The sequence below is a fragment of the Lactuca serriola genome, chromosome 5 (assembly GCF_051521515.1).
Source record: "Lactuca serriola cultivar US96UC23 chromosome 5, Lser_US96UC23_V15, whole genome shotgun sequence".
NCBI classification, from domain to species: Eukaryota; Viridiplantae; Streptophyta; class Magnoliopsida; order Asterales; family Asteraceae; genus Lactuca; species Lactuca serriola.
This window is the reverse complement of record NC_136412.1, coordinates 85,401,281-85,411,280: the sequence shown is the minus strand read 5'-3', so window position 1 is coordinate 85,411,280 and position 10,000 is coordinate 85,401,281. Positions and strand designations below refer to the sequence as shown.

The 10,000-nt window shown below is 28.4% G+C and overlaps 1 long non-coding RNA gene across 2 annotated transcripts in view; it reads right to left on the bottom strand.

Annotated features, from left to right (window-relative positions):
* Positions 1 to 8,295: 8,295 nt before the first annotated feature.
* The window catches only part of LOC145052713 (uncharacterized), a 1,990-nt gene continuing 285 nt past the window's right edge, over positions 8,296 to 10,000 (bottom strand). Inside the window, exons 1-6 of one of the 2 annotated variants that reach the window (XR_013684150.1) lie at positions 9,941 to 10,000; positions 9,344 to 9,437; positions 8,987 to 9,146; positions 8,792 to 8,865; positions 8,599 to 8,686; positions 8,296 to 8,516 (exon numbers count right to left, since the gene is read on the bottom strand). The exon at positions 9,941 to 10,000 is cut by the window's right edge and continues 285 nt beyond it. This is a non-coding gene — a long non-coding RNA (uncharacterized LOC145052713). Of the gene's footprint in view, positions 8,517 to 8,598; positions 8,687 to 8,791; positions 8,866 to 8,986; positions 9,151 to 9,343; positions 9,438 to 9,940 lie in introns of both variants that reach the window. The other variant, XR_013684149.1, reaches the window with a different exon arrangement.

Below are 10,000 nucleotides of genomic sequence, written 5' to 3'. Positions count from 1 at the left end.
TTGTGAATTAATGAAAACAATAATTTAAAATTTAAAATTTTAAATAGAATCACATTAATGAGGAGGTCTAATAAATTTAAAATAGAAAACTAATAGATTGACAAGTGGCAACACATTAATTAAAATGTCTAATATGGTGACACATGGCAAAAGAGCTACTCTTATATATATATATATATATATATATATATATATATATATATATATATATATATATATATATATATATATAGTAGTTTGTAACCCGTGATAACCACTGTTATAAAATTAATTAAACTTTCGTATTAAAAAATCAAAATTATTAATGAATTATTTTAAATAAATTATTACTTAAGAGATATTTTTTTATTTATATAAAATTATAATCGTTGATTTAAATAAATACGTGAATTTATATCATTTTATAATTTATATTAATTTTATTTTAGTTTTTTAATCTAACGTTATTAATTTAATATAATTAAAGAGAGAAATTTTAAATTTTGAAATTTAAAATGAACAATCAATTATTAATTTAATAAATTTAATAAAATTAGAGTGAGAAATTTAAAATTTAAAATTTGAAATTAATAATTAATAGGTTGACAAGTGGCATGATAAATGATATATAACATTAATGAGGGGTTCTAATTGCATGACACTTGTCAATATAAGATTAAACCTATTCTTTTATTAGAATAGGGATATATATATATATATATATATATATATATATATATATATATATACATATATGATCAACGTATATGATGGCATACATATTTTCAATCTCAAAATCAATTTTCCTTTATATCGTTTTAAAATGGATTTTTTATACTGTAATAAAGTATATTTTCTTGTTTTTCATATTGTGGGATTATGAAATTCTACCGACTTGAAAATTCACAAGAATTTAATCAAATATTTTCCAATTCAATTGACCCTTATACTGTAATGTTTTCTGTAAATATTTTCCGAATCTGAAACTAATTACACTGTTGTCACAAGTAATAAGAGTATTATGGGCGACGTCTTTGGCAGTAACATGCTTTTTATCATTGACAAGCCAAACATACTTTTTTACGTCATTAAAGTGCATGGCTAAATCAAACACACTTAGTTTAATTGGCTTCGTTTTAATCATCAAGTACCTAGAAATACTCATCTGAAATTAATTTATAAATTATTTTTGGGTTTTCACTATTTTTGGGATTGCGTTTTGAGTATTTATCTCATTTAGGATGCAAATGCTTATTACATGATTTCTTTTTTAAGATATATTAAGTTGTCATTTTCTCTTTGCTGCTTATGTATATATTTCTATAATTATACTTCGAACGTAAGGGAAAATGTTGCCAAACTTTTATTAAATGATCAAATGTATACACATTCACATATGAACTAAGTATTTCAAAAGTTGAGTTTACAAGACTGCCTTTGTGAACACACTATCCGTTGTCCATCTTTTCTTTTTCTTTTTTTTTCATGTTTCGATGTTTCTGAATCATTGATTTTTAGTTTAGTCTACCCATATGATTATTCAATCAAAATTTTAGATCTCGTGGAGCAACTCCAAAACCTTAAATTATGTTATGGTTGCAACATGTCTATTGATAAAACATGGACTACTATTGAAAACTGTAACTCTAAGGAGTTACAACAAGGACTAAAATCTTTTATCGAGAGATCCAAAAGCATATGCCAGCGACAAAAGGTCAAATCATATGCCCATGTAGAAGACTTGATACCAATAATTTATACATCCAACAATAATTAAATTTCATATATATCAGAATGGGTTTAATTCCCTTTTATTAAATGGAAGTATCATGGTGAAAGTACAATTCCTTCAATTATAGAAGACGTAGAGCCTAGTAACAAGATGGTCAAAACTATCACTAACATTATGGGGCGGGTGAGTGAAAATGATACCAACCACGACGAAGGGAACTTAGATACAAAGTGTAGCGATGTCGATGATGGATTTTAAATGCTTTTAGAGAGAGTCCAATCAAAATTATATCGTGATTGTACATCGTTTTCTTCCCATGACTTCGTAGCAAATTTGATGCATATCAAAGTGATAAAAGATGACTTATAGTTCATTCAATCAACTTCTTATGTTGTTGAAATTTTCCCTTCCGAAATGAAACAAAATCCCCTTCACATTATCTTGCAAAACAGAAACTAAAAAAGATTGGCTTGAGTTACGAGTTGATAAAGTTGTATATCAAGAAAGAACATAAGTTGTTGTAGAAAATTTAAGTTTGTAATGAGAGTCAGCGGGTCGACTAAAACACAAATGATAAAAAGCTATCTTATAAGGTGTTCTGGCACTTTCTTGTGACCTACAGACGATGATGTCTCTATTCAAGGCACACAACAAAAAACCTGAGTTGACATAGTACGGAACAATCAAAAGTGGGTATGATGTGTCATTTCCTAAGGGCTTGAACGCACGCTTAGGTTTTGTAGATGATGGTTTTAATCCATTTGGTAACATCTGTAATCCTCAAAGCATTTGGTCGTTCGTACTCATATAATCTTCCACCATAGTTATGTATGAAGAAGTCTTCCTTCATGTAATGGTTGCTAATTCAAGACCCTAAAGCCCACGAGAAGGACATGGATGTTTTTCTTATGGCGTTTGTGGAAAAGCTGAAATAATTATGGTATTTCGGCATTAATACTACATGCACAACATCATCAAATACTTCTTTAACACAGACAACGTCAATTGATGCAATGAAAGCATTAGCGATGTCTTATTCAATACCGGTGACATTATTAGCAATGACTTCAATAGTAGCATTATTTGAGTAGTAGCTACGAGCCAATTCTGAGGTTACATTAGCGATGACTTTAGATGTCTTTTACAGCCACATTTCTCGATATTAATATTCTTATTTCTTAAAATGTTTCATCTTTTTCAAGGTTTCTTTGCACGACACTGGGGGTCCAATCCCTTAGTAATTATGAAAAAGCTATTCAAAGTTGAAAAACGTGTATACTAACATTATATGTTTATATATTAATTTTTTGGAGCTTACGTATTTAGAAAATTTAAATAAACATTATATATATATATATATATATATATATATATATATATATATATATATATATAGTTAAGTTATTGCGAGAACCAAAAGATATACGACAACTTGAGAACTTCTAATCTGCTCATAATTTGTCAAAACTAAAACCATCAATATTAATGAAATATAGAGTCTAAGACATATCTTGGCTGAAAAAATAACATTTGACGACTGCTAAAATAATTGTTCATCTATATGCATGCATGCATATCTATGTTTGTAGCTCATATGACTGATGATATATGTGTGTATACACACACACATGCATGCATCCGTAGTCCATATGACTGTTGATTTATATAAATACATGCATGCATATCTGCGTCCGCAATTCATATGACTGCTTATGCATGCATATTTAACATAACATTTTAAAAAATATATATTTAAATCTTTTTTAAGGCTAGATATGGCTTAGACGCTGCATTTCGTTAATATTGATAGATTTATTTTTGAAAATTGATGAACGCATTAAGAGTTTTTACTTCTCGCAAAATTTTAAGTTCTCAAAAGAACTTTTTTTTTCTCTTTGTGTGTGTGGGGGGGGTGTGTGTGTATGTATGTATATATATATATATATATATATATATATATATATATATATATATATATATATATATATATATATATATATATATATATATATATATATATATATATAAGATAGATCGAGTGTGGACTTAAAAATAAATGAGGACTACTGGGACAAATCTTTGCCTTAGGATTGAAAAAATAAAAGGTGGAGATTTGATTTTATTTATCGTCAATATCTCGCGAGATGATATAGTGTTTTTGTGATTATGTGCGACATTTTGACATTTTCCGGCAAAGATTAATTGTTTGGAGGTTAAATGGGTAAAATGAAAGATTGAAAAAAAAAACAGCATGTGAATTCCGCCCCCTCATCTTGCTCTTACTGTCACATGTCAAACCCTTATTTGGTGGGTTTTTTTAACCCACTTCGTTTTTTGGTCATAAAATCTTCTTTCTTAGAAAAAAAAAATTTGAAAAAACCAAAGTTATTAAAATTTAATTATATACAAAATGAACAAAATCATGAGAATTTGAAAAAGAATATTAAAAAAAACAGAAAAAAATTCTCCAAAATCAAAATTTAAGTGATATTTTTACACAATATACTAATAACTTTTTAAAAAACATTTTTGAAAAAATAAGTTTTTGAAGTAATTATTATTAATTTTACAAAATATTATTAAAAGAATTTATTGAACATAACACAATCCAAAATATTTATGATTCAAAAAACATTTTGATTCAACTTATTTAATTTGCTACGACCTAAAAATATTTAGTGTCAAAGATTTTATAATCCTTAATTATATTTTTTATGATTCAAAATTAAATGATTCAAAATATATAATGATCTATAATTTTTTAGAACAAAAACTATATTTAATTTAATATATTATTGATCCAAAATCATATGATTCAAAAATGATTTGATTTAAAAATACTACAATTCAAAATAATTTGATTTAAAATTTTTTGATCCAAAAATAATATGATTCAAAAAAAAGTATGAATGGAAAGTGTTATCATCTTTATTATTCTGCTTATTTAAAATTTTATAATTGTTAAACGTTGAAAATCAAACCGATATTTAGTTAAAAAAACAAAAATAAAGAAAAACACTAGTGGCTTCAAGTATGTAGTAAATATATTTACAAAATAAAAAAGAAAAAACAAAATAAGGAAAAATAATAATTTAGAAAAAACCAAAAAAAGAAAACAAAAAGCTTAAAAACTATAAACGTTAAAAGCGAGTGTATATATATTTAAAAAGAATTGTTTTTTTAACTAAAAAAATAAATAAATAAATAAACAAAAATAAAAAAAAAAAATAACAAAACCCACTTAAATGACATTCTATGGACGTTCGCTGCATGTGATTAAGTCTTCGAGTTCGTTTAGGTATGAATTTAAATATATTTTTTTTTACATATTAAATCTACGTTTAGGTATGAGTTTGTCTAAATGAGATATGATGCAAGAGGTAAGTGATGATTCATAGGGTTGCAGAAATGTGTTGATGTAATGAAACTTATGGCTACAAGGGAGTCACCTGATTCGATTGATAATTATATGAGAATGTTTGAGAGAACTGTAAGAGAAAGTTTGTAAAGATAGGCGAGATGTCTTGTCAAACCTTAGGTGACGTTTATTTGCACAAACATTCGTTGAATGATATGCAACAACTACATATGGCACATAAAGAAAGACATAGTTTTATAGGGATGCTTGGATGTATTGATTACACACATTTGAACTAAATAAACTGTCTCGTGGGGTGGAAATGTCAGCATACAAGTGGTCATCATGGAATGCCTTCGTTGGTATTAAAGGTTGTTGCCTCCCAAGATTTATGGATTTGACATGTTTTTTTTGGGTTTGCAGGTTCTAACAACGACATCAACATTCTTGGTCAATCATCACTATTCGACAATATATTGTCAGGAATAACATTGGATGCTCCTTTCATAGTGAATACAAATGAATATAAGTTTGGGTATTACCTTATAGATGAAATATATCCAACATATTCAACATCTATGAAGCCATTTCGAAACCCAATAGAACCAGGAGACAAAATTTTCAAATGGAGACAAGAAGGACCACGTAAGGTTGTGGAACGTGCTTTTGGAATTAACAAGTCAAAATGACACATAGTTCAACATGCGACACAACCATATCAGTTAGACATTCTACAAGATGTTATGTATGCATGTATCATAATGCATAACATGGTGATCGACTTAGATCCTAGACACGTGCAATTTCAACGAGGGACAACATAATATTTACATAGAGTCGTTGATATTCAAGAAGCACGAAAACATAGGCAACTTCGAGAAGACTTGACTGATTATACGTACGATGGTAACGTAGAGAGATAATGTAGGGGCAAAAATGTATTTTTTTTTTGTTTTTAAATGTTATTTTTTCTTGTTGTAATGTTCTTTTAGATTTTTAAATATTATGTTTAATTAAAAAAATTATGCTTTATTAAATTAATTTTGTTTTTATAAATATTAAAAGTTAAATCGAAAAAAATAAAAAGAAAATGATGACATGGAATTTAATATGTGTTATAACATATAGGGCGTGTTTGGTATGAAGTTTTTGGAAACGTTTGGAAGCTTCTAGCTTTTAGCTTTTGACAAAATGTTCTAGTTTAAACAAAAAGCTTCGATTGGTAGTACGAGTATTTACCTTTTAGTTTAAACAAAACGCTCAAAATCTAAAAGTTACTTCATGTAGCGTTTACTGAGCTTTTGAAATCAATTTTTATAATTACCCTTAAAAATATATTTATATATTTATTTATTTTTAATCAATTGTCATTTTATGTAATTTTATATATTTCAAAAGCTTCCTGCTACTTTTGCCAAATATTGATATAACAAATAAAAGTTATAGCTTCACGCTACCAGCTACCCGTTACACGTTACCCACTATCCGCTACCAGCTACCCGCTAGCCGTTTGCAGCTAACAACTATTTTTGCCAAAGATGCTCATAATCAATTTCTGACTTGATGTTATAACATCATGGGGTGACATGACATATGAGATGATGGCATTTAGATGTCATAACACCCATTACATTTAAAAAAAAAAAAACTAAATCTTTTGTCAACTACATGCAATTATCAATTTGATAATAATTGGGCATATTGTAAACCAAGAGACGTATGACCGTTTACTAGCTTTCAAGTAACATGACAGTCTATTTCATGTAAGGCCACCTTCAATGGATTAAACTCATGGAGAGTTGTATAGATTGCCAACTAGGAAAGAGAATATACACATTCACTTTAATTCTTAAAAAATTAATAAATTTTCAATTACAACTGCATTCCACCGTTCAATGGCCATTCAACTCCACACTCTCTCTCCTTTATATTATATTCACATTTATTACATTAAACCCTCATACAACTCCCATTGTGGATGGCCTAACACTAACAAATTATAATGGGTTAATTTGATGAAATACTAGAGCAACATGTATGTTTTAGTTCCATTTTAAATAAAAAAAATTTCTGGTATAATGTGTCATCTTTTTCCGATTAATTGGGCTTTCTCTAGTAAAATTGTTATAATTAATAGACTTTTGTATCAAATTTGACATATTATTACCCACAGTAAGCAACCTATTTCAAAGATCTAAATAAATTGTTTGCCATATCGGTAAAACGTTGAAAATAAGGATGTATTTGTACTGTACAAGTGATGATATATACATTCTAAATAAATGCACATCTGCAGGCAACACATCCTTATCTTTATATAGGATTGAATGTACTAGTTTTTGTTAGAGTGGTTGGGTGGTGTGAACGACACAAGCAGAAATTATGGTTTCGATTACATAAGACTTGCCCAACTCATTTACGTTATGACCATTTTTGACGGTCACCTGCTTCACATGAAAAACTGTGGGCCAGTCGAGGGGGAGGGGTTGTTTGTTATATTTAATGTTAAAGCATGAACATCTGTTCGTCTTCTCCACCGAGCACTTAGATGCTTGAATGATTCATCTGGATAGCGAATGTGATGAGGTGGACTAGATTGTGTATGACATATAAAATTACTGTTATGACCCAAAGCACCTGACTAAATGATCAAATCTTAAAAATAAAATAAAAATAAATAAATAAATAAGAAATCAGTTTTCTCTTTGTACGGGTACTTTCTTAGCTACTCATAAATCCACAATTGACAAAGTAAAACAAAATAAAATATATAAATAATACTTATTAATCATAGATTTGCATATATTTATTTTTATAAAATATATTCATATGTTAACCGTAGCTATATCATTGTTATTTTAAATTAATATAATAATATTGTCACTACTAGAAAACTGGTGCAATAGCTACAGCACAATCCGTAGCTATTCCGTAGCTATAAGCGAATAGCTACGGAATTGCTACGGAAAAATCCCTGTAGCATAATGGCCCGTGGGAAAATTATAGCTACGGATTAGCTACGGAATAGCTACATAAATATATAGCTACGGATTTCCTACAGAATAGTTACGGAATTTAATAGCTACAGAATAACTACGGAACTAAATAGCTACGGAATAGCTACGGAAGTAAACAGCTACGGATTTTATGTAGCTAATCCGTAGCTAATTGCTTTTTATTTTTTTTTAAAAAAAACAATAATTTTTTTAAATAAAAAAACAATTAATTTGGTCAAAATGAAATAAAAATTCATTACATTAAACTACAAAATGTCAAATACATTACTAAGTGCTTAACACATTACAAAAACATCATTTTCCAAAAATAAATATTACAATAAACATCATCTATACAACAAAATAAAAAATTTGGTCAAACTGAAAAATACGTTGTTATTTACAACACTTACAGTGCACTGATACAAGGCATACGCTTCCTCATTTGGGCCTAACAAAACAAAAAATTTATAAGTTATTCAAATTTATCGTATAGCATAAAATACATAATTGATAATTCTACTCTTACTCACCCATGTTTTCTAGTTTAATAGCCTTGAATCCAACCTCATCTTCACTTGTCAAATATTGTCTACAAGGATCAATGCTTACAACCACAGCCTTTAAAATAAACATAACATATTTAGATGCAAAACATTAAATGGACAATAATACCCTTACTTCTAAATGACAAGATTTATCAAAATTTCACACGTTTGGATTTACCTTGCCTTTTCCAGGTGATGACTAAATAATGGAACCAAAGGAAAGTCATTGTGTTTTGACAGCACCATCAGCACCTGCAATCACAACAACAAAGGTCTTGTAAGAATTAAAATAGGAAATGTTCATTCGCTAAATTAAAAATGAGAAATCTATTTCAGAAACGAATGTTTCATCACCATAAATATTGAATCTCACCAAAGCAACATAAGGGGCAAAATAGGAAAAAGATGACACGGAAGGAGGAAAAAGATGCCCAATTCCCTAGTTGGAACCACAATCAATGCTTGTAGAGCTGATCTTTGTGTGTTTATTACTGAAAAAATCTGTAAAAAGTATGCCAAAGTTTTCCCTGAACCTGTCTTTAGAACCAAATAATAATATTAATAAGTAAGTAGATAAATCATGGAAGAGGTTATATGATAATGTTCATAAATGAACCATTTTACACAGGGATAAATTTGGTATTGATATATACAATACATTATAATTAAGAAATGTTCCATGAAAAATGTAAAAACAGAAAAAGTCTTAAGCAGTTAAGAAAATATTCACCTGGGCATGGAGAATGCAATCTTGGCCAGAGAGTAGAATTGGTAGAGCTTGTCTTTGTATCTCTGTAGGCATAAGGAATCCAAGTTCTTCAATTCTGAAAACAAAATCAGGAAAATCAATCATCTCATACTTTTTAGCATTGGTCAAAGCAAGAAATCATCCTAAATACATCTCAATTTGTAAACATGAGTTCCTTGTAGCCCCTTGCTCAATTATTCATCAAATCAATCTAAATGTGTCTCAATTTGTAAATGTAATCTTAAGACAATGTTCTGTTGTTTGGAGTATATACTTTATTTAAGAAGTTATATTTACTTGTCATGATATCAAAGGCCACAAATGATCCCACGATTATGTTAATGGGATTTGTCAATGGTAATTCTAGTATACAAAAAGCTAGAATCATAGTAACTGTATGTACATTAAGCTTCAATATAATCACTACTATAATTGTAACATTTTCTATGGAGTCATCGAGAAGTAGAAATTGAAAAAAAAAAAACAAGTAATTGAGCATTAGATATCAAAAACTCCCATTATTGTTGTATACATGAAGTAAATATCAAAAAATAAAATAAAATAAGTCTAGGGTTTTACTTGGAGATGAAATCGAGCAGCAACAGAGAAGAAATCGAGCAGGAGATATGCGACTGAGGA